Source organism: Palaemon carinicauda, chromosome 25, assembly GCF_036898095.1.
Source record: "Palaemon carinicauda isolate YSFRI2023 chromosome 25, ASM3689809v2, whole genome shotgun sequence".
Classification (NCBI taxonomy): Eukaryota; Metazoa; Arthropoda; class Malacostraca; order Decapoda; family Palaemonidae; genus Palaemon; species Palaemon carinicauda.
The window spans coordinates 99,112,450-99,138,288 of record NC_090749.1 but is presented as its reverse complement, the minus strand read 5'-3'; the positions used below and the strand labels follow the sequence as shown (position 1 = coordinate 99,138,288).

At 44.4% G+C, this 25,839-nt stretch overlaps 1 long non-coding RNA gene across 2 annotated transcripts in view; it reads left to right on the top strand.

Moving 5' to 3' along the window:
- Positions 1-14,189: 14,189 nt before the first annotated feature.
- LOC137619292 (uncharacterized) overlaps positions 14,190-25,839 on the top strand; it is a 53,998-nt gene continuing 42,348 nt past the window's right edge. For both annotated transcript variants that reach the window (XR_011039894.1, XR_011039893.1), the window contains exons 1-2: positions 14,190-14,257; positions 16,122-16,214. This is a non-coding gene — a long non-coding RNA (uncharacterized lncRNA). The remainder of the gene's footprint in view (positions 14,258-16,121; positions 16,215-25,839) is intronic.

The following is a 25,839-nucleotide window of genomic DNA, read 5'->3' as shown; positions in this document are numbered from 1 at the left end:
GGATAAGAATAAGGGCAAGTCAAACCTTTTCATTCATGCAGACTGAAACCGGGTAAGAATGCCCTCAACCTTCTGTTACTTGTCAAATAAGGAGCTTGTGGTTTTAAACCAGCTGTTGTGCAGCCACCACAGGACCGATAGAGAAAGTATCGAATCTACTGTGGGTGACGTCTTGCAGGTAGTGTGATGTGAACGTGGTCTACCGTTTCCACACCCCAGCTTGAAGAACCTGTGTCACTGAAAAATTTCTTTTGAAGGCCAAGGACGTAGCTATCCTTCCGACATCATGTGCTCTGGGGCAACGTGACAGAGGAGGGTCTGGATTCAGTGCCAGTTCAATGACCCTACGACTCCATGCAGAGATGGTGTTCTTGGTGACCCTCCTCTTAGTCCTTCCTGTGCTGACAAATAGTGCTGGCACACAAGGACAAGCTGCGGCTGTTCTCTTGAGGTACAGCCTCAAGCTCCTTACTGGGCATAGTAAGAGATGGTCTGGGTCATCTGTTACAGTACGGAGACTAGAAATCCGGAAGGAGTCGAATCGAGGCTCCGCTACTCCCGGGTTCTGAGTCTTAGCAATAAACTCAGGGACGAACCTGAACGTCACCTCCCTCCATCCCCTTGAATGGGCGATGTCATACGAGAGACCATGAAGTTCCCTGACTCGCTTGGCCGAGGCCAAAGCTAGCAAGAACACCGTCTTCCAAGTTAGGTGGCGATCTGATGCCTGGCATAATGGTTCATAGTAAGGTCTCTTAAAAGACTTGAGAACTTGAACCACGTTCCATGGGGGAGGTCTCACTTCCGGCTGAGGGCAGGTAAGTTCATAACTTCGTATGAGTAGAGAAAGTTCTAGCAATGAAGAAATGTCCATTCCTTTCAGCCTGAAGGCGAGGCTTAAGGCTGAGCGATAGCCTTTCACTGCCGAGACTGATAGGCGCATTTATTCACGCAAATACACGAGGAACTCCACTATTACTGGAATAGTGGCATCGAGTGGAGAGATACCCCTTCCACGACACCAACCACAGAAGACTTTCAACTTTGCCTGTCCAGATATCCTGATTACAACTTATTGCAAAAATCCTCTCTCAGAGAGGAGATCCTGGATAGTCTCCAGGCGTGAAGTCGTAATGAAGCTAAGGCTTTGTGGAAGATGTTGGCGTGTGGTTCTTTTAGTAGATTGTGTCGTGGAGGGAGTTCTCTTGGCAGCTCCGTTAGGAGTTGCAGAAGGTCCGGGAACCATTCTGCGTAATGCCATAGCGGAGCTATGAGGGTCATTGAAAGATTGACCGATGTTCTGGTCTTGTTGAGTACCCTCCTCATCAGACAGAACGGAGGAAAGGCGTAAACATCGATGTTGCCCTACCGTTGTTGGAAAGCATCTTGCCAGAGAGCCTTGGGGTCTGGGACTGGGGAACAGTACAACGGGAGCCTGAAGTTCAGGGCCATTGCGAAGAGGTCCACAATCGGAGAACCCCACAAAGTCAAGACTTTGTTGGCTACTAGATGATCCAAAGACCACTCAGTACTCATTATCTGAGCTGCTCTGCTCAGGTTGTCGGCGAGCACATTCCTCTTGCCAGGAATGAAGCGTGCCAATAGTGGTATCGAGTGGATTTGGTCCCATCTCAGTATCTTTACTGCTAGATGGGATAGTTGCAGCGAAAAAGTACCTCCTTGTTTGTTGATGTAGGCCACAACTGTGGTGTTGTCGCTCATCACCACCACAGAGTGACTTGCCTGGTACTGTTGGAACTGTTGAAGGGCTAGAAAAACGGCCTTCATCTCTAGGAGATTTATGTGGAGGTACTTTTCTGACTCTGACCAGAGGCCTCAGGTTGTGTGGTGCAGAATGTGGGCCCCCACCTTTTTTTTTTTTTGAATCGTCTGAAAACAGCATCAAATCCGGGGGGATGACGAGAAGATCCACTCCCTTTTGTAGGTTCTCATCTGCCACCCACCACTGGAGGTCCGTCAGTTCTGCAGGTCCCATGGGGATCTGGATGTCCGGGGAGTCGTAAGCTTGATTCCACCGGGATTTGAGTCGCCACTGGAGGGATCTCATCCTGAGGCGACCATAGGGAACTAGACGGGCCAGCGATGAAAGGTGACCGAGGAGACGTAACCACGACTGGGCTGGAAGTTCTTCTCGTCTGAGAAAAGGTCTTGCGACCTTCCTCAGCCTTGCTATCCTGTCGTCTGATGGGAAGGCTTTGTGGAGAGTGGTGTCTATAATCATGCCTAAGTATACCAGTCTTTGAGGGGAGAGCAGGGAAGACTTCTCGAGATTTACCATGATCCCCAGATCTTGGCAAAGTCTCAGAAGTTTGTCTCGGTGTTGAAGGGTTGACACCGAGTCTGCTAGGATTAACCAGTCGTCCAAATAACGGAGGAGACGGATGCCAATACTGTGCCCAAGATGATACTAGGTTGAACACTCTGGTGAAGACTTGTGGTGCTGTGGAAAGACCGAAGCACAGCACCTCGAACTGGTATTTTCTGTTGTCCAGGCTGAATCTTAAGTACTCCCTTGAAGACGGATGGACTGGGATCTGGAAGAACGCATCCTTTAGGTCCAGTGTGCACATGAAGTCTTGCGGTCTTACAGCTAGTCTCACCGTGTCTGCCGTCTCCATGCTGAACGGAGTTTGACAAACTTGTTCAGAGCTGAGAGGTCGATGACTGGTCTCCAGCCTCCAGACGCCTTCTTTACAAGAAAGAGTCGACTGAAGAAACCTGGGGATCCGTCGAGGACCTCCTGGGGAGCGCCCTTCTTCAACAGGGTCTGGACTTCTGCCCGAAGGGCTTGCCCCCTTGCCGATCCCATGGCAAGGGAGTTCAATGACACTGGATTCGTCGTCAGGGGAGGTAAAGATGTTATGAACGGGACGCCATATCCTAGACTGATCACAGAGATTGTCCAGGAATTGGCCCCGAGTTGCTTCCACCTGTTTGAGCAACTTTGTAGGCATCCCCCCACTGGTGGAAATGCAGGGGGACTGCCTATCCTAGCGTTTGCGGCCTCGGCTGCTCCCTCCAGAATTTTTGCCTCCCCTGCAGGAATTTTTGCCTTTCCTGTCTTTGACAGGAAAGGGCTTCGACACCATCGTCTTCACTGCTGTTGTTGTCGTAGTGGTCTTGGCTGGACGGGACTGCTGTGGTGCTCGAGGCTTATAGGGCTTGGATGTTAAAGCCCTATGAAGGAGGGAATCTTGGTGAGACTTCCTCCACCTCTCAGCGGCATGCTCCACATCCTTAGGCTCGAAAAGAACAAACCCCTCCATGAGGAATGTCTGAGCCTATTGATCTCGACGCTAGGGACCTTCTGATGGAATCTCTCAGCTACCCCATCCCAACGTTTCAGGATGGTATTTTCCCACAAGTTTGAGACTTGGTGAGCCAGAAACTCGATCATACGAGTACCTGAGAGAAGGAAGGTCTCCATAGCTTTCCTGATACGTTCCTTGGAGAAATCCTCAGAACGTATCAGGATACCTAAGGTCCCCAACCAGATATCGAGCCACGAAGTAGCTTGCATAGCACACTTCACGACCTTCTCCTGATTGATGATCTCGGCTGCCGAGGACGAGGCCTGCCGGTTGGAAAGTCTCTCAAGAGGGACCGCCCCGGTTAGCTCTTCCAGCGAGTGGTGAAGTGGAAGAGCTAGACAAGCCTCCTTTAGGATCTCGAAGTACCTTCTCTGCTGTACGCGAGGAGGTGGGAGGAGCTTGTTGGTGGTACTGGCACGGTTGGAGGACGACATCTCTGAGAGCTGCTGGGAGATCTTGTCTCTGGTACTCTTTACCCCTTGAGACCAGGGCAGGGTTGCACTGGTCTTCGAGAGCTTTTGAGTACCAAAATTGCAGTCTAAGACCGTGTCTTTGCCCTCTCCAGGAGGGATCTCTGGGTCGGAAAACCCGTTGAAAGCCCTCATTAGAGTCAGAACTTGCCAGAATGCGTGCTCTGACTCTTGCTGGTTTCCTCCTGTTGTAGGAATTCCAGCGAAGACTCCTTCTATCCCAGAAGGCTTTTCTTGGGGAGAATTGCGGACATTCCCAGAGTGGCTAGCTGGCTCCATCCTAGCCCTAGTGGAGGACTTAGGCAATGTTTTGGAGTCTTTGGATTCCTTCCTGGGAAGGATGTAAGACTCCAACATTGAAGAGGGTGGCATGTTCCTTCCAATTCCTGACTGTGTGGAACTCTCGGCACGAAGAGAGGTTTCCTCCATTGATGCGATGGGGGAAAGTCTCTCTTCGCGTGATTCCCTTGGAGAGGGGAAATCTTCGTCTGAAAGGGAAGGAGAGGCAGTCCGAGGAATAGGAAGAATTTACCTTGAAGGTCTGCGTGGAGTCAGTTTCGTCCTCGGGGAAGTGACCCTGTCTAGAACTCCTCTTTTCCTCTCCATTGTAGGGTAGAGGCAGCCATGGTTCTGTGTCCCAATTCAGAGAGGATAGGCTTGAAAGCCTGAGTTACGGCTCTGATCAGGGCACCGAACCAGGGCTGTTGGCTGACAGATGCGCTGTCAGACATATCCCTTGAAGCGAAAGGGACTGAGGGATCCCTGGGAGGAGTCACTGGATTAGGTGGCTTCGCCTGTGGTAGCTTTGGGATCCTGAACCCCTCTGGAAGTTTCCTTTATCCCACAATGCGCGGTGGTATGCGCTTACGGGGAGGGGAATGAGGCAATGGCGACCTTGCTCGCGGGCGGAAGAATATTGACCCTCACTCGAGGGAGAATAATGGCGCTTGCGCGAGGGAGAATATTGGAGCTCGCGCACGGGAGACAGATGGCTCACAAGCGAGCGGGAGAATATTTGCGCGGGCGCGCAGGAGAATGTCCCCTAGCGCGTGGGCGCACGGGAGAATGTTGGCGCGCATCCCTAGGAGAGGTTTGGCTAGCGTGCGCATGGCGCGCGCGTATATCCTTATGGATGCGCGCAGAAGAAGGCTGGCGCGCAGGTGAGCACTGGCACGTTGGTAAGGGATGGCGTGCGGGTGAAGGCAGCATGGCTGACTCATCTGTAGGCCTGCTATCAGGAGAAAGTTGGCACGTAGGATGGTGCGCAGCATGGTGTGCAGGAGAGTATACTATAGGGCACGTATGCGCACGTGCAGGAGAGCGCTGGCACGCAGGAGAGCGCTGTTGCTCAGGAGAACGATGGAGCGCGCAGGTGGGCGCAGGCACATAGGAGATCGTCGGCGCGTAAGTGCAGGGCGCAGTGTGCGCAGGGCGCGCAGGAGATCGTTGGCGCTTGTGCGCATGAGAGCGAGCAAGGCGCGTGGTGGAGCTATTCTCTTGTTGGAGTGTATGCGCATGTTGGAGCTCTTGATGCCCTATGTTAGGGTAAGAAGGAAGATCAGCGCGCTGTGGTGATGGGGCCTGACAAGCTACTGATGAGCGCTTGTCTGGTTTCGTGGGCACGTAGGTTGTTGGCGCGCAATAGAACATTCAGTTGGAGCCTTGTTAGGCCCATGCAGGAACGGTGACGGCAGGTCGGCAGGTCTGTCGGGTGGAAGGTCGACATGTCCTTTAAAAGGACGACCTTCCACCGAAGGATATCGTGAACGATCTGCAGAGGGGTCCATAACCAATGCAGGTGCAGTGACGGATGATCAGGTTAGCGTCAATTAAATACGAAACGAAAAAATTATGCCGAGTTTACATCCATTTCAATCGTTGCTAAAAATACGGCATCCAATTTCATCAGCAAACCACTATTTTTTGGGAAACATCATTTTATTCTAGAAAATTGCTACTCTTTAAATAGTTAATTGCACGTTAAGAAAGCGTGTACTTTTATTTTTAAATTTCGGGTGTGTTTTAAAAATCGAGTATTGTTGACTTCTTTTTGTTTTACTTTTGGCTGTGATTAGATCAGCTGACGTCTAGCTGCCGCTCTTGAGAGTGTACGAATACACTAACAAAGTATCGTTCATACCATTTCTTAACTTATTCAAACCGTTTACAGTATACAGTTGATATTACATAAGCACCAATGTGTTATAACCTGTAAAATTTTTTTTTTTATTACATTTAAAACAACACACACACACACACACACACACTCTCTCTCTCTCTCTCTCTCTCTCTCTCTCTGTGGGCTACTTTTCACTACCTCCCATTCCTTACCTCTCTCTATCTCTCTAAAAAATGATATCTTTGTTGCTCCTCAAAGTTTCATTTATATTGAAAATCAATCATGATTCAATTTTCCTTACTTTCTCCAATCTTGCACCATCGGTCACATCGCGGTATTTTCGAAATTTCCGGAAAATCCGCGATATATGTATATACACACGTTATGAAAAAAATCCGCGAAGTGGTGAATCCACGATGGTCGAACCGCAAAGTAGCGAGGGCTCACTGTATCCCGTTTGAACTTCTTCTTCCGTCGTAGCGAAAACTTCTCCCACTGGGAGGCAGACCACTCCCTGCACTCATTACAGTTGTTGACACTATCACACCGTTGGCCCCTACAAGAAGGACAAAGGGTGTGAGGATCAGTCTCGACTGCCAACATGAACGTTCCACAGGGGCGGTTGGGAAAACCAATGCAGGTGCGCATGATCGCACTGCCCAACTTCACATACACAGAAACTCGAAAAAAAGAAAGAACAAAAGCAATTAAATGGCTGCCAAATGACGGCGAGGATGAGAGTGGACACGTCCGACCACCATCCGAGCCGAGAGCAAAGTGAGCTCAAGCACAGGTGTGTGGGGGGGGGGGGTTAGAAAGCTACCCTCCCCTACCTGCTAACTAGCGGTGTGGGTAGTAAACCCTCGTTAAAAATTAATGGCTCCTCATTTCAGCTATGCCGAAAGTAATACCACATTTAAATAGCGTGGTTTGTATTCCAGTTACGGAACAAATTAGCATGTTACGCTAACATTAGTAATATTCCGCTAATATTAGCAATGTTAAGATAATTACATTAACATTAGCAACACTAAATATAATGGTTCTTGTTCCGGCCAAAGGCTCGCTCCGCTCGCATGAAAACAAAACATCAAGCTCGTTTGTACTGGCAAGCGGTAATGTTGAGCTGCGCTCGCTCAAAAACTAGTAAAACTATCACATTAAAATTAAAGAAATTAATTACTTACTTTTATGACCGGGACTACGAAACTTGTGGGTCACCGGGGTGTTGTGACTGTGACGTCTTAACTTCTGTATATCCACACCGCCGTTTCTTCTTTGTGTTAGCTATCTTAAACTTTGGGCTATTACATTATATGAGATTTAAGAAAATTATCAACATTGGATGCCGTATCAAAGAATTCACCGAAATGCATTTCAGTATGGAATACTGCAGTCGTTACAAGTTTCGATAACTTCCATCGTAAAATAAGCAAAAAGTCTTCACTTGAACCAACAAAGACCTGACTTGGACAAAGGTTTCCATGGAAAAGGGTTTATTGGAAGGTGGGGGTTGGGAAATATTAACCGCCCTGTGCAAACTTTCCATACGTAAGGGTTCGTGATTGTTTACGGAAAAACAACGGAGTCTAGAGAGTAAAAATGAATGAACTAGAATGGGAAACTTGTCCAGAGCAAGTATTTATGTGAAATCTGGGTGTGACACGGTAATAACAAAATGTATAAAGGAATAATAGCAAGATAAAATGGAGTGTATAATAAATAATATTTAATAGAAATATAAAATGAGGTGATTTTATAAGATATCGGATAATAAAATGTGTAATTCAAGGGTCAAACGTATTGTGTATATGTGGGTATTACATAAAAGGAATGTTATAGCTGTACTGGATCAAGTAAAATATTTGAATAAACCGGGTGAAGTTGTATACAGTACTTGCATGTGGCGGATAAAATGACGTAGAAAATGGGGAGGGGTTATGAGAGAAGAAGTAATACTATTGGTGGATGCGGAGTATACGTGCAGGTGGGAGGAATTTATGCGGAGGTCGAAAACTGCTATGTACAAACGAATGAACAAGAGCGAATACAACCGACCCGTAGAATGTCATCAAATAAATGAAAAATATACCATTGGTAAAGGATATAGATAATTAGCGTATTTTTTCATCGGTTTATTATACATCCACGAGGGTAATGTATAGAGAAAAAAAGGCTTGTTTTACCGCTATATACCATTTCCCCCAGTATGTTTTCCCCACCCAAAACCCCGAGTTCCCGCTGGGGGTCCCCCATTGTCGGTGGATATAGACATATATATTTCTGAAACTATTCACTTGTGACAGGAACGAGTGTCATTTTCGAAGAGAGCGGGCCTTTTTCTATAGAAAAAAGTAGTTTTTTCCCTAAGTTACATTACCCTGTAATACAGTACAATAATACTGCCTAACCTAGTCTAGACATATAAGCCTCCACCTAATTATGCCTGTTACATCAAATTTCTTAATATCTACCCAGTTATTCTTTTGTAAAATATGTATAGTAATTGATTTCTTTTAATAATTATCTATATTTGCTTAAATTTAGTCTTGTTTTCATTAAAAAACGTGTAATCAATCCTACTCCCATAGTGTACGAGACACTACAGTTCAATACTGGTTAATATCTCATAACATAATTAAGCATTCAAAATTTTAATTTTATCAATGCCTCCTAAAACCTTCAATAAAGCTCTCACCTTATTTATTCTGGAGTAACAAATTTCCTTAACGAAGTTAAGTAAAGATAAATATGGCGCACGACTCCGACAGTCACAAATCAAGATGTATGTTAAATGTTTTTTCTTGTTTACAAAACTTCTTCTTTGACTTCAGGGCTGAGATTCCGGTACCAGGAAATACTCCTAATCTATACTCAAATATCCGCAAATAAACCACAACAGTATCCTACATAATAACACTATGTGTATCCATATAGAACCCACATAAATGATTATCCGTGCAATTTGTACGAACTGTGTAAAAAAAAATATCTATCAGATTAGTTCGTAGCTAAAACTGGTCCACAAAATATAAATCTGGGACTTTGGGCAATTTCATTCATAAGGTTGCAATCATAATATATGAAATTACTTTTAAATTTCAATAACCATAGCTTTTTATACATTCCATAACAAATATATCAACATGAGTACATTGATTATATTTTCAAAAGTTCTATGGCGAAAATAATATCTCTGAAGGAAGTGGACTGAATGTTTAATCTTGTTACTTGATCAGAGGAGAGATTGGTGGCTATGGGAACATGGCAAAGACTATTCCTCTGTTTCTCACTCTCTCAAGTTATAGACCCCGTAAGACTTGACGAAGGTTGGGGTATGGAAGAAACCTTGAGACTAAGAAGATACTATATCATCATAGTTGCAGACTTCTGTTTAACAACAAAGTTAAACAGAGCTGAAAAAGATCAACCTCTGCAGGTAACAGTGATGGGGGAGGTCGACCTAAGATCCCACGAAAGGTATAAGAAGCTTCAACACAATAATGTATATTTTACAAAACCAGAGAAGCAATGACAATGCAAGTGGATATACGAATGTGCAGAAATAATCAATGATAAGAAACTCATTAATTGCACAGGATTTAAAGGTCCCTCATAAGTGGCAGAGGCAAGGGACAGTGACATTGCCCTATCGAGCAGGGTAATGCCATAGATACATTATGATCAGCGCCCAAGCATCCTCTCCACCCAAGCTAGGACTAAGGAGGGCAAGCAATGGTTGTGACTCAGCAGATAGACCTATAGGCTCCCCCAAACCCCCCGCCATCCTTAGCTCACAAGGATGGTGAGGTTGGAGCGACCAAAGGAACTATCGAGTTTGAGCGGGACTCGAACCCCAGTCTGCCGTTCACCAGTCAAGGACGTCACCACATCGGCCACCACTACCTTTCAACAATTAAGGAATCTAATATCTTTTTAAATTATATTTTCTCTCTGGAGAAAGCTCCCTATTTGCTAAAATAACGCCATAGTTTCCTTTGATTAAGCCTTTGACCATATCCACTTTCAGGAACACTGTTCTATGTCTCTTCCTACTTCAATTTTGGAGTTAAATCTCGACCAGGATTCCCAATGAATGGTCTCCCTGCCCTAACGCCTAACCATACAGAGTAGATCAAATATTGATATTTTTTTTTTTTTTTTTTTTACTAAAATCTTATAAGGGGCTTCTGGAAAAGGGTTTTAATTTGATGGAAGACATAACTAGTGACTATTGCAGGTTCTGTTGTCTAAAAAAAATAATCTGATTTTTACATGTGAAATTATCATAAAAATTCTCGAGGAACAAATGCTTTTGTTTATTTGTGTATTTTTATTAATATTTATTCATGTATAAGAAAATCTACTTCAGTATATACATATTTTCCGGTGATATAGTGATACAATGAAACCAGTCACTATGCCATTTGCAACCATAACCCCACTTGAGACACAAAGGAGGAAGGCACTGATGGATTTTTGGATTTTTAAAAAGAAAGAGCCTGTGTTTGGCAAAATTTTTATTATCAAATCAATTTTAAAAATAACATGATAAGAAATGTTTACAATAAATGTTTTTTTCATTTTATGATTTTGAGTTAATTACATAAAAATTTCTTTTACTCATATTTTATTAGCCAAGTTTAATCATTTACATTCTAACCGTAAAGGGGCAAAGGGACCCAGCTTGCATTAGCCCGTCTTTATGAATTCATTACTGTCAAGTCAAATCTTGGGGGTTGTTGTAACCTAATTTCTAGGGATGTCAGCCGAGCTTTTGATAAGGTATGGCACGAGGGTCTTAAATACAAGTTCATAGAAGCACAACTACCAAATTTAGCTATCAGGTTATTATGTAACTTTCTTGACAATCGAGTGGCCATGATCAAGATCAAAGAATTTATTGGACCAGAGTTTCCACTTCTATCTGGTGTTCCTCAGGGCAGTGTTCTCTCTCCTTCACTTTACAATTTTTATATCAGAGACACCCCTCCTCCTGTTCCAGGTTGTCTGCAAATCATGTTTGCAGATGACCACACCCAAGTAATATCTATTCCTAATAAGAACAAACGTATGCTGGAAATTAAAACAGTCAGGGAAATACAAAAAGTAAATAATTACGAAAATAAATGGAAAATAACAACAAACTTGAACAAATTTCAGCTCCTCCCCATTTCAGCTCGCAGTCCTGCAGAAATCATTGTTGACAATGTAAGAATTCCATTTAAACAAAAGGCCACAATACTTGGGTGTAACTTTAAGAAATCTGGTATTCTTTCACACGTCAAAGCGAGAATAGCTGCTTCTAGAGTAACTCTTGATAAATTACAACGTTTCAAATACTTATCAACTAAAACTCAACTTCGTTTATATAAACCATTAGTAAGGCCTCAGTTAGAGTACCCCACCATAATATTTGGAGCAATTAGCAAAACTTTCCTTAATAAAATGCAGGCAATTCAAAATAGGGCTTTGAGGAGAGCTACAAAGAGAGCCCTCCCTATCACAATACAATTAGGGAATTACATGAATATTCCAAATTGGAGCCTCTTAATGTCCGGTTTCACAGGCTTGGCCAGAAAACCTGGGACAAACTTGCTTTAGACGATGACGACCTTTGCACCCTAACTAGAAATCTCACTATTGAACATGCTCGTGATCATTATTGGTGGAAGAGACTGGAGCCTAAGATCAATTGTGATCCTCCCAGGCCCAGATTCATATCATCTGATTAAATTCATTATATATCCTTTCAGCAGTTAAAATGTAATTTTATTTAAACAGTAAATCATCATAAAAAAAAAAACCTTCATTAACCATCAAACCTTACTTAATCAACAAATTGGTGACAGTCGATTGGTGTCCTTTTGTTTAGCGTAAACCAAAGAACCTTTCCTTTTCCTGCCTGTCTCTTCCTTTCTCAGAATAATTCTACTACTATCTAATGTCGCATGAGGGTCTACCCCTCTCTTTTATTCTTTTCCTGTACTTCCTTTCCCCCCCCCCCTTTTTTCCCCTTCTTCTTTCCCATCCCAGGTACCTGCCTTCGGGCTATAAACTGGATTGTATCCAGGGGTACTCTTCCTTTCCCCATATTCCCCACTTCCCTATTCTTATCATTATTATTCTCAAACAAATTCCTCACTTCCCTATCCTTAGCTGAATGTGAGGGAATTATGACTAAATTATACACCGATTTAGTAAGGTAAGATATTTGACAGACATGTCTGGACAGTCTGGTAGTGCCTACCTATAACATACCATACCTTGTTTAAAAAACCTGAGACATACTACTAGAGGAATGTATAATCATGGTACGGTACCTACAATAAATATCGAATTACCATACCTGCATTATGGCCTGGGATATTGTATTTTACCCATAATAGGAAAATATGGAACATTTACGACAGATTTAAGTCTCGCACTTCTGTATGGTGAGTCAACGATTAATAGATAAGTATATGTGTAATTGTAAGCATATATAGCATCATTTACCTCATTCTGCTTTAGATTTCCAGACTGGGAGCTCTGAGACTGGCAGGCCCCAATGGTACTGGTGGCATTTGCTAAGCAGAGTGCCATGGTGGAATTGTAACTCCGTGAACTGAGCTGAAAGACTCAGCGAGTAGGTCTTCCCATCTTGGGAGCCAGGCTGTGACTCAACACGGGCTCTTGAGATAATTACGTAATTATACACGACTTAGCAATTATATAAAGAAGATATCATTTCATTTAAATTATTCTCTGAATAATGATTGTGGAATATGTTATGGGCAATTTGAATTTCATATTTCAAATTGATTTGATAATATGATTTTACTTAAACACAGACTACTTTCTTTAACAATTATATAATAATTCCTCTCATAGAAAGATTCATTTTCAAACTAATATTCTCTTCCATATATCCACCTAATAAGGAGAATCTTTTATATATTATGTTTAACCAACAATACACGATACAGGTATCATACCTTGTGATGCATGTGAATGTTCAGTTGTAGGAAAATGCAGTTCCTGTACTGATTCTTTTCCACATTAATATGATCTTCCCGTTTGCACAGCTGAATCCACATCTTCCTCGTAATGGTGTCCTTAGGGAATTTATGACAAGTGAGATCCTTGCCTTTTTCCTCTATATGAAAAGCACCCGAAAACTGCTCAATTACTGGACATTTTCACATATATATTTCATAGATCAACATGGCTGAAGTGTACACAATAGTAGCTTGTAAATAACTGCCTGGTCAAAGGGTAATTGACCTTTTGTATGCTTAGGTGGAAATGCTTTAGGCATATAGACCTTGGCCACACTTACAGGCCTTGCCTACGTCACTGTCTGTACCTGAGCAGAACATTCATATTCTGGGTCGGGGCTGAGAAGACCTCTTCAATCTATACCTGTAGACCTGTTCATGTTCTTTGAACGTCTGTTTTTTTATACACATATAAATGTGGTTGAGATAGATCTCTTAATATCCTCATTTGAGGCTAATCCCTTTGTATGGGATAAGAGTCAGGAAGACTATAGATGTTAAGAACAAACTGCATTAGATTAAAAAAATATATGGTCAGGTTAGAATGAGGCATTATGAAACCTTGATGTGAATAGAAAAATGAATTGTAGGTATGCAAGTTACTATAGTTCAGTGTTTAATGTTATGATTGAGAATTAAATCTTCCAGTGATTATAAAAATCCTGACAAAGGAAATGCAATTTTAATGGATATATCAACGTATAAAAAATTCCTTAATGACATTTCATCTGACACCAAATTACACAAGGAACTGTGATTTCTATTCTGAAATATTACGGTCTTATCTTAAAATGTCTACATCAAAATTTCTGGCTAAAAATAATGAGGAAATGTGAGTTTCTCCAGTTTTCTTTTTAAACAATTTCTGTTTGTTGCAGAATAGTCCCCTCGGCCTCAACACCAGCCCTTTTAATTTGGCAAGATCTGTAAAGAGAAATGAATCTAGGTTGACGAGAAGGATGACAAATGTGGATCTCATAAATAGGAGTCAAATATTGACCTTAAAAAACCTCCCATTTTCATTTTATTTCAAGTTTTTGAGAAGCGAGGGACAATTTTGGATAATGTACAATGAATTGATAGAGTTAATGTTAATAATAAAATGAGATAATTTAAAGTTGATTTATCAAAACATTATTAAAATGCATGCGAATAAAATTGAAATAAAAAAAAAAACTTAAATTTAGAAACATTACTAGATGTTCAATTTGACGCCTCTGAAACTATGGATCAGTCCAACATCCGGTTGATTAGCAGAGTTTGTTTACATCCTTTATCGTGAAAAGGTTTTTCGAGGTATATATTTTATAATTTTAATCTTAATTTGCTTTCAATACTTTATAAAAACATAAAACTCCTACAAATAATTAACTTTTAATTAATTCTTTACAAATTAGGAGTAACAAACATTCGTTATTAAAAGATAAAGACAAGAAATAAGAGTTAATGATATGGTGGTCACGTTCTACCCCAAGGTAAACCGCTGAGTTCTAACCCCTAGATAAGAACTAAGGATTTTCTCAGCGATTGATTTTAAGTTATAAGCTTTCATGGTTCAGTGTAATTAACATAGAACTCCCAATTAAACATTTAGCTGGAATTAAACTCAAATCTTAGTAGGTATTTATCATTTTACTATTCTTAGATACAACTTTAGGCATTTCGCTACGAGTGCCGATCTTTTGTTCATTAGACCTGCCATTCTCCTAGAAAAGGCAATTCATGGTAGTCATGTCCATCGTCTCCTATGCTTAATTAATTGTGTTTATGATTACCTGAACTAAGACTAATTGAGTAACTGGTCTTTGCTTTGTTCTATCTCGCATGGCTTACAATTCAACTTTATCTCTTTGCTCCTTTCTATCGGCAAGAGGTACAAGTTACTCGAGGCATTTTAGCCGCACATGCGAATTTATTGGGGGGACATAGGCCTAAATTTGGTTATCCAATTTCCCACACATTTCATGGTATTATTACTAACACAAGCTTATTCTTACTAGTCATGTATCTTGCTGGAAACGCTTCATTTTTGCATAAAGGAGATGCCGAATCTTTTTTAATGTTAAGTTAAGGCAGGCTTTCCTCCCTCACTCATTAAGGACTTGGCAATTTAGATTAGGTTAGGTGGCATTACCGTAGGTGAACACATATCTCCTTGATTAGCTTACAACTCGAATGCATCTCCGATCTCGGTCACTATAGAAAAGGTGATTACGAGACGATCTGTAATATACTGTGAAATAATCTTTGTGAGCCTAGGACAGCCATTCTGCTATTCATCTTTCTTTTATCTCACCGAAGCTACACTATTCTACTTCCATTTATAGGCATAGCCTAACCCTACAGCAATTATTCTGGCCAAAACATTTGTCAATTCCTTTATATAATCTTATGTTTTTTTTAATTCTGCTGACCAGGGTCATTTGATAGTCCCTCTCAAGTGCCTTGGATAATTCTGCTTCTAAAGATGTTAGATTAAATGGGGTCAAGTAAATTTAGGTTAAGGTAACATGATTTTTGATAAAATTTTAAGAATAGTTATCCACTTATGACTTGATTCAAAACCTTTTTTATTCTACTATATATATATATATATATATATATATATATATATATATATATATATATATATATATATATATATATATATATATATATATATATATATATATAGGCTATATATATATGTATGTATATATATATATATATATATATATATATATATATATATATATATATATATATATATATATATATATATATATATATATATATATATAATGTTTTGCCTGTGATATTACTATTTAAAGCTGTCTTTAGTTGTTAATAGATAGCGAATAACTTCTCTGAATTTCGTTGCATTAAAACAGCCTTAATCAATAACTTGTGTAACCCAGATATAATTGGACGCCCCCGAATCTGAAGCAACACACATTATAGCTGTTTTTGAATGAGTGAAGTGAAAACTAAGATTTTGGGCCTCTGGGGAGAACTAGACTGTTTGGTAACTTGATAATTCTTCCTTTAATAACTCAGATTCTTAGTTGATAGTCAGTGATCAAGAAGTAATAGATCAATTGGCATTTATTTTATTCTTCAGTGTTAATTATCTGCATTGATGGAAAAATTAAAAATTTTCTGATAAATCCAATTATTTCAGCCCCCTTCGCTTGACATGCCATGGAAAATTTCACAGTATCTCGAAACGGAGGAATGATCCATGTCCTTCAACAACAGTCGTCACGGATTAATGGTAATGTATTAATTGTTAGAAATATGATGGAATAATATCCAGTAGCCTAATATGGCAACATGAGTTTCAGCTTTGCATCATACTCTGACACTACTATACAGTGCTGATTCTCTCCCAGTTGCCCCCAAGTCCCGATGCCCACTCATAAACCAAATATGTATAGTTTTTATAGAAATGCTGAAACAATAGGTCATTGAAGTTCAGTTTGGTGATGAGATGCTCTGTAGGAAAATCTAAGATTAAACTAGCATAGTCTTAACCAATTTGATTCTCCCAAGTAATTAAACTCAATTTGTTCCTCACAAGTACAAACCAGCAAGCTCTAATAGGAGTACGACTTTAACGAGGTAATTAGCAACTGGCAGTCAGCTAGACGCTCGCTTACGATTTCTACCCCTCAGGTTTTGGGTCGTTTTAATTCTTTCCTTTCTCTTTTAAGAATAAATGGACGATTGTGCAAACAGGTTGTTGCGTTGTAGTAAACCTGGATAAGTTACATGAATAATATAACTATAAAGTACACAAAGACTTTTTTACATTTTATCTTGTGCTGTGTTTGTTGTATCTATCTTACGTCATTAGAGGATACACCTTAACCTTACCTAAACTGTTATTTGTTCCGTAACCGAAATACAAACCACGCTATTTACATAGGGTATTACTTTCGGCGAAGCTGAAATGACGAGCCATTAGATTTTAACGAGGGTTAAACTACCCCCGTGCTAGTTAGCACTGGTGAGCTGCCTCACTTCACTTTTGGCTCGGACGATGAGCAGAGTCTCTGTCCCGTCCTCGCATGGCAGCCATTAATGTTTTGTCTTTACTTAATTACTTACTTTTCTTATACATAATATATATGTAAGCATTCTTATGTTTATGTATATATTTGAGTATAGAAATACAGTAAGTTTCCTTTTCAGTGTTTGTGCTGTGTGTGTGTAGGAAGTCTACTCAATTGTACGACAACATCTCCGTGTGGTCCCAGGCCCACACGGTGACATTTCATGGGTCGCGATCTCTCCCTTGGTCCTTCGGTCTTCCCTTCAGCGGGCGCCGTCGGGAATCGTCATCGCTGGACTTTATTTATTAATCTGTTTCTCCGCTGTTCCTCCTTCCCTACGGGGAACTTGGTCTATCAGCGTAGGGAACATGGGAGTTTAGTTTTACTACGGTCTCTCTCTCTCTCTCTCTCTCTCTTGAGATCGTTCACCCTTTTATTACTATTATGTATTACGGTAGCTTCCTTCCCGTTGTGGGTTGAGTTGCTACTCCGTTTATTTTGTCTCAATTGTTTTTTAATCAAATCTAATTGTATTTGTTAACTTATCAGCTTCTGTGTAGAACGCTTCCCTTCGGGGTTCATTCGTTCTTACTATTAGTGAACATTCTTAGATGAATTACATAATTATAATTGTTATAATTCTGTTTTTGTTACAGTTCTCCGCCTTCCCCCCCTTCCCGTGAGTGTCAGTGGGGGAGGAGGGCAGCATTCCTGGAGCGTAATTCTTATGTTCTTTTCCCTCGGGGCTCCTCTTCGGAGTTCCCCCGGGGGAATAAATGTTAACTAATTATTTTATTTTCACAGTTAACTATCTAGTTTTTTTGTTTGCCTAATGTGCCAACGAAGCAGAGCTGTCCTGTTTGGGCCTGGGGAGTCTGCTGTTGCCGCCTCCTCTACGACTTCGTCATGGGCGTGTTCCCTTCTCCTAGAAGTTCCCCCATGACAACTGTCAGCTCCTTAGTTCATTTAGAACGCTCAGGAGGTTCGCCTCCATGGGTGGGTAACTTCCCTTCCGAGGGAGGTTCCCTTCCCAGGTATGAGTTTTTTTCCCCTTCAAGGGCGGCCAACTTCTCTTACTTTAATAATTCCTGGTTGGTTTTTTCCTGGTCCTTGGGCGGCTATGCTCTTGGTGCTGAGCGACCGCTTTTGTAACCATGCTCTAGGGGCTGAGCGGTTGCAAGGCCGGACCATGAAATTCGTGCGATTATGCTCTTGGTGCTGAGTGGTCGCACTTGCAGCTACGCTCAAGGGGCTGGGCCTGCAGGAGCTCCTCTTCGGAGGGTTTCTCTTTATGGTCAGCTTGCTGATCCATTGGCCCTAAGGGGCGCCTTCATCAGTTCTTCTGGTCTCTTCTACGAAGTGTTCTCCTCTCTCGTTCGCGAGAAGGACACTCATAGATACTCCTCTTCGGAGGACTCCCCTGCTGTTGTTGCTGATGTTGCTGAAGGCTCAGTTCCCCCCTCTGAACATCCTTCGAGGGGGCAGCTGAGTCCAACGGTCTCTCCTTCGAGTGTCTCTCCCCCTCGGGGGAGTTCACTAACAGAGACTCCTCTTTGGAGGACTGATGATGGTGCTCCTGTTCGTGATCGTCTTCATCTTCAGCCGCAGAGGATCCTCCTCGACGAGAACAGACCGTTACAGCTGATTCGCTAGACCTTTCGGCAGATCGTTCGCGATTTCCGACACCTGCCAGACCTTCTTGTCTTCCATCTCCGTTCCTGGACGTAGATGTGCAGTGGGCGCCACTCCACCCCGTTTTCCGATGGGCACCAGTCCCTTCGGGGCTAAGGGCTTATCTCACAATGTGAGTAAGTCCTTAGTGCCAGGTTTTTACCTGTGCAACCTCTTTCTAGTAGTTCGCAAATACTCTCCTGCTGTGGACCAGTCTTCTGCTGAATCAACACTCCAGCGATCTCCTGTAGCTGAGTCTCACCGTAGATCTCCTGATCGCCAACGCTTCTGGGACCTTCTGTGCGGCTACGCGCCTTGTGCACCAACTGTATCCTGAACGCCCACGATCGCCTGCTCGCCGGCACACATTTGATTACCCTTTTCTGATGTGCGCAATGCGCGCCAACGTTTGCCCTCGCGCCCACGATCCTGGCCGCAAGCAGGGAGATTATTTCTTCACTGAACTCCACGTTCACCTGCTCGCCAGCGCACATCTGCGCCCCCTTTCCTGATGTGCGCAATACGCGTCGACGTTCGCCCATGATCTTCGGATCTGGGTTCAGGCAAGGAGTTTATTCCTTTGCCTCCTCGCCGACGATCTCTCTGGTTCTGCACCCTCGCTGATATCTTCTGGCCACGCAACTACGCGCCTACGATCTCCCGGTTCCTGCCTCGTCGCGCGCAGTTCAAGAAGTTCCTACGCTAGCGCACAGGCGCTCGCAGGTTCTTCTGGACTTGCAGCGCCCTTCTGGAGTTTCGCGCCAAGCGCGCCCACGTGCGGTTCCAGTTCCAGCGCGCCAACGCGCCAGCACGCCAGCACGCTTCCACTTCACACCACGCCGCCCAGGAGACACCTAAGCTAGCGCACGGGCGCTCACAGTCACCCCTGGGCTCTCCTTGCGCGCCAGCGATCTACTAAGCGCCCGCGCTATTCTTCGCCTGTGCGCAAGCGTTTCAAACGCACCAACGCTTCAATCGTCGTAGGTTTCCTACGCGCCCACGCGTTAACTCTCCTGTACGCGATCGGTCGCTATGCGCCACCGCTCGCCAACGTGCCTTCGCCCGCCTACGAGCCATTGCTCGCCAAGACGCGCCATCGCTCGCTTACGCGCCATTGGTCTCCCGGCCGCCTGCGCTCGCTCTTACAACCGCGTGCCGCACACATGCGCACCCATTGCTCGCCAAGACTCGCCATCGCTCGCTTACGCACCATCAGTCTCCCGGTCGCCTGCGCTCGCAATTACGATCCTGCGCCCGCGCACATGCGCACCCATGTTCACCCGCGTGCGAACTAACGGTTTTCCATCGCGCGATTTCGTCCGCGATTCCTGTCGGGTTTCGCAACACGGGCAACCTGGCGAGTCTTCTGGAGCGCGTACTTCCAGATCATTGTCGGCACGATCTATCACCTGTAGACGCAAAGCAGCGCATGTACAGGAGCAGGAAGAAGCTTCAGAGAGGTCTGGGCAACATTCTTCTCCTTCTTTTCAGGCAGGCCCCATCATCTCTACTCCTCAGGATCGTCTGATCCCCTTCCCTCCAGCGGGAGTCGCTGACACTGCATCTGTCAGCCGTCAGCAGAGGATGTACTTCGAGATCATGGGGGAACCTGCTTTAGCCCTTCCTCTCCACCATTCCGTGGAAGGGGCTTACCAGGGAGTTTTTCTCTCGAGAAATTCTCCGCCCGGCAAGTGACATTCTCGACTTCGGAGATCTTAAGCCAGGAGAAAGCCACAAAGTGTGCCATGCAGGCCACTTCGTGGCTGGTCGTCTGGCTTGGATCTCTGGGCATCCTGTTGCGATCCGAGAATTTGTCCAAGGAGAGCTCCAGGAAGGTCATGGAAACATTCCTCTTCTCGGGCACGAGCACCATCGTTTCCTGGCTCACCAAGTTTCGAACTTGTGGGCAAACTTGATGTTGAAGCATTGAGATGCAGTGACCGAGAGGTTCCTCTCGGAAGTCCCAACCATGGATGTCGGCAAGCTCAGACACTCTTCCATCCTTGGAAAGACCTTGTTTTGAGGCCTAGGACGGGGAACGGACAGCTGAGAGGTGGAGAAAGTCGAATCACGATTCGCTCCTCCAGAGGCGCTTACATCCAGACCCTACAAGCATCCAGCGCCTCAACAACAACAGCCTCGTCAGCCTAGGACATCGGAACCGGCCCTGGCAGCTAAGACAAGGTGTCTAAAAAGCAGCCCCCTCCTGTCAGAGACAAGAAGGGCGGGAAGTCCTCCTGGAGAGGCAATAATCCTAGAGGGAGCGGCCGAGGCCGCAAACGCTAGGATTGGCAACCCCCCTGCATAGTCCCCAGTGGGGGATGCCTAAGGTTGCGCGTTCGGGTGGCAGCAACTCGGGGCCGATTCCTACATGATCTTTGTGATCAGCCAAGGACATCGCGTCCCGTTCTTTACATCTCTACATCCACTGACAGCGAATCCAGTGTCGCTGAGCTCCTATGCAGAAGTCGAGACCATGCTCTAGATTCTAGAAGGATGCTCTCCAAAAGGTCATCGATGGCTCCCCCCCCCCCCCGGCTTCTTCAGTCGACTCTTTCTTGTAAGAAAGCGTCTGAAGGCTGGAGACCTGTCATCGACCTCTCAGCCCTGAACAAGTTTGTCGAACAAACTTTGTTCAGTGTGGAACAGCAGAGTCGATCAGGCTTGTAGTGAGACCACAAGACTTCATGTGCACACTGGATCTGAAGGACGGGTACTTCCAGATCCCAATCCATCCGTCTTCCAGGAAGTACTTGAAATTCAGCCTAGACAACAAGATATACCAGTTCAAGGTGCTGTGTTTCGATCTCTCCACAGCACCGCAGGTGTTCACCAGAATGTTCATCCTGATATCTTCATGGCCACACAGGAGCAGCATCCGTCTCCTTCGCTTTCTGGATGACTGGCTAACCCAGGCAGTCTTGGAATCGACCCTTCTTCGACACAGAGACAAGCTTCTGGGACTTTGCCAAGATCTAGGGATCATGGTAATTCTCGAGAAGTCTTCTCTGCTTCCATCTCAACAACTGGGATATCTAGGCATGATATTAGACTCCAATCTCCAAGCCTTCCCATCAGATGACAGGATAGCAAGGATGAGGAGAGTCGCAGAACCTTTCCTCAGACGAGGAGAGCTTCCAACCCAATCTTGGTTACGCCTCCTAGGTCACCTTTCCTCCTTGTCCAGGCTAGTTCCAAACGGCCGCCTCAGGATGAGATCCCTGCATTGGCGGCCCAAGTCCCGGTGGAATCAAGACAACGATTCCCCGGACATTCTGGTCCCTTTGGGACCTGTGGAACGAATGGACCTGCAGTGGTAGTTGACCTACGGAAACCTTTGCAAGGGAATGGATCTTCTCGTCCTTCCCCCGCATTTGATGCAGTTCTCGGACTCGTCAAAACAAGGTGGGGGGGGGGGGGGGGGGCACGTTCTGAATCAGGCCTATGGTCAGAACCAGAAGGGTACCTCCACATCAATCTGCTAGAAATGAAGGGCGTATTCTGGCCCTTCAACACTTCCAACAGACCCTGGCGAGTCACTCCGTGAACGACAACTCCACGGTAGTGGCTTTTTTTTCAACAAGCAGGGAGGTACCTTTTCATAACAGCTTTCTCATCTTGTAGTAGAGATACTGAGATGAACCGAAGTCCACTCAATACCCTATCGGCTCGCTTCATTCCGGGCAAAGGAATGTGCTCTCCGACAGTCTGAGCAGGGCCTCACAGATAGAGAGTACCGAGTGGTCTTCGGCCCCCCCTGGTAACCAACAAGTCCTGACCTTGTGGACCTGTTTGCGACAGCCTTGAATTTTAAGCTGCCGCTGTACTACTCCCCAGTCCCAGACCCCAAGGCACTCTGGCAAGATGCCTTCCTACAACGGTGGGACAACATCGACGTCTACGTCTTCCCACCGTTCTGTCTGTTGAGAAGGGGGCTCAACAAGACCAGCCTATCGGTCAACCTGTCGATGACTCTGATAGCTCCGCTGCGACATCATGCAGAGTGGTTCCCGGAACTTCTGCATCTCCTGACGGAACTCCTGAGAGAGCTTCCCCCACGACACGAGCTACTCAGACAACCACACTGCAACATCTTCCACAAGCTGTAGCATCGCTTCGGCTTCACGCCTGGAGACCATCCAGCATCTCCTCACAGAGAGAGACGTTCCGCAACAAGTTGCGGAGCGGATGTCTGGACACCTGCGAAAGTCATCCGCAGGGGTCTACCAGGCGAAGTGAAGAGTCTTCTGTGGTTGGTGTCGTGGGAGAGGTACCTCTCCCCTTGATGCCACTATTCCAGCAATAGCGGAGTTATTGTATATCGGCGGGAGGAAATACGACTTTCGCTCTCGGCGGTGGAAGCCTATCGCTCAGCCTTAAGCCTGGCCTTCAGGCTGAAAGGAATAGACATTTCCTCCTCGCTGGATCTTTCTTCGCTCATACGAAACTACGAACTTACCTACCCCCAGTCGGAAGTGAGACCTCCTCCATGGAACATGGTTCGGGCTCTTAGGGCTCTTAAGAGATCTCCTTGCAAACCATTATGCCAGGCCTCTGATCGTCACCTGTCTTGGAAGACGGTGCTCCTGCTCGCTCTGGCCTCGGCCAAGCGTGTCAGCAAACTTCATGGCCTCTCGTACGACGTCGCCCATTCAAGAGAATAGGTGGAGGTAGCGTTCAAGTTTGTCCCTGAGTTGGTTACTAGACTCAAAATCTTGGAGTCCCGGACTTTCGGTTCGACTCCTTCAGGATTTCGAGTCTCCGTTCTGTAACAGGTGACCCAGACCTTCTCCTACTATGCCCAGTAAGGAGTCTGAGGGGTTATCTTAAAGAACAGCTGCAGTTCGTCCTCACGTGCAAGCCCTGTTCGGGAGCACAGGGAGGACGGAGAGTGTGTGTGAATGAGAAGGCAGATTTACTGGCTAAGAATGCTGCATCCGAGTTGCTGGCAAGAAGGTATCCCATTGCCTGTAATGATTTCTTACCTGACATCAAGAAATTGGTTTGCAATAAATGGCAACAGCAATGGGATAGCCTAGATGGGAATAAAATGCGAGAGATAACAAATGTTATATCTCCTTGGAGGTATAATATGATGCCCCGAAAATGGGAGACATCTCTTTGTCGTCTCCGTATTGGTCACACTCGGTTGACACATGAGTTTCTGCTGAAGGGCCAACACCAACCGTATTGTGACAACTGTTTAGTACCTCTAACAGTAAGGCATTTGTTGACCGAATGCCCCAATTATAACAACTTGCGGAATAGATATTTGTTTGAGGCTCGAGGTGAGGGTGGCAGGTTCATCCTTGCCAAGATTCTTGGAAATGATGTGTCCTACCATGCAAGTGGCATTTTTAGATTTCTTTCAGAAGCAGGTCTTCTGAAAAATATTTAACTTTTATGACATTCAATTTTTATGATTTTAATTGAATACTCTTTAATTTTTTATTTTATCTCATTTTTTATTTTTGTATACATAAATTAAATGTTACCGGCGTCAATGACCTTAGATGTCAGGATGCCTGAAAACTTTAAATCATTCATTCATTAGAGCACACGATGTCAGAGGCATCGAAACGTCCCTGGCCTTCAAGAGGAACTACTCTGTGACGCAGGTGCTACAAGCTGGAGTCTGGAAGCGTCAAACAACCTTCACAGCCCACTACCTGCAGGACGTGACCCACAGGAGCCTCGATACGTTTTCTATCGGCCCTGTGGTGGCTACACAACAGCTGGTCTAACCTCAGGCTCCTTAATGGACAGGTAGCAGAAGGTTGAGGGCATTGTTACCCGGTTTTAGACTGCATGAATGAAAGAAGTATGTCTGGCCCTTACTTCTTTCTTCATCCTCCCCTCTCTTGGGGAAAGCAGCATCCTGGGTTCTCTGCATAGCTGACCTCAAAGCTCTGCAGTTAAACCATACTTCCTTGTTTTCCTAGTATTAAGTTAATACTGTCGCGTCCCCCATACCCTGACGAGGTGGTATTAGGAACGTCCTAGCCTAGAATTCCAGCTAAAGGACTTCAGGTCGACTTCCTAGGACAAGTTACACTTCTTCCCTCCACACACAAGCTTATGTAGGCCGCACGTTTCTTGCGTATCAAGGAAATTGCGAGGTGCAGGGACACTTTTTCTCGAGTGGTGCTCGCTCGGATTCTGAGTCCCTGGGTAAGCCAAAGCCAGTAAGGCTGGGGACTTTCCACCCTACCTAAGTCTAAGTCACCCTATGTAAATAGTGTGGTTTGTATTTCGGTTACGGAACAAATGACAAATTCGGAGATAATTTGTATTTTTCCTAACCATACAAACCTTAGCTATTTACACATATTTGCCCGCCAGCCATGTCCCCCAAGACAAGTCCTACCTCTAAGTGTGTGTGGGGAGGGGTACTAGCTACCCCTCCCCTACCCCTGTGCTAACTAGCATGGGGGTAGTTTAACCCTCGTTAAAATCTAATGGCTCGTCATTTCAGCTACGCTGAAAGTAATACCCTATGTAAATAGCTAAGGTTTGTATGGTTAGGAAAAATACAAATTATCTCCGAATTTGTCATGTCTTAATCATGTGTTTTGGATCTTCCTTGATCGTTCCAATTAGTCTTACTTTGTTGAAAATTGTCAACAAGTTAGTAGAAGTGTTTAATTCGCTAAACTTCCGTATCTGACAGAATACTTAGACAGAAAGTTGCTCATGCAAGAATGCAAACCTTGTTCATTTTACAAAGGTGGAGAAACCTCTGGCGTCAGTCTGGAAGTAAGCTAGCCCTTTTTTTTTGACTAATGTCTCTCACAGAGATCTTTTTACTGACGGAGCTTATTAGTATTTCCATAATGAATGTTGACTGTTGGAGCCACTCTTCAAAGGACAGCAGCAGACTAACTTGCTCAGCTCCTCCCATGGGTGGAAGCTTACCATTAAGCCTTAAGCCAGGTCTTCTTATTGAAAGACTTGGACCTGGGTCACTATGAACTCCTCTTTGACAGAAAGACTTCTTGACTACGGTCCCTTTTAAAGGAGGGAGGTTGGCAGAAGAATGAATTAAAGTCGCTTGGTACGTTTCATGGTGGAGATAGAGTATCACATGAGAATCGTAAGCGGTGTGCAGACTGATGACAGGACCCCCACCTGCCAAGTCCCTCTCTTCTATGTAGGACTTTTTATCACTTGTGG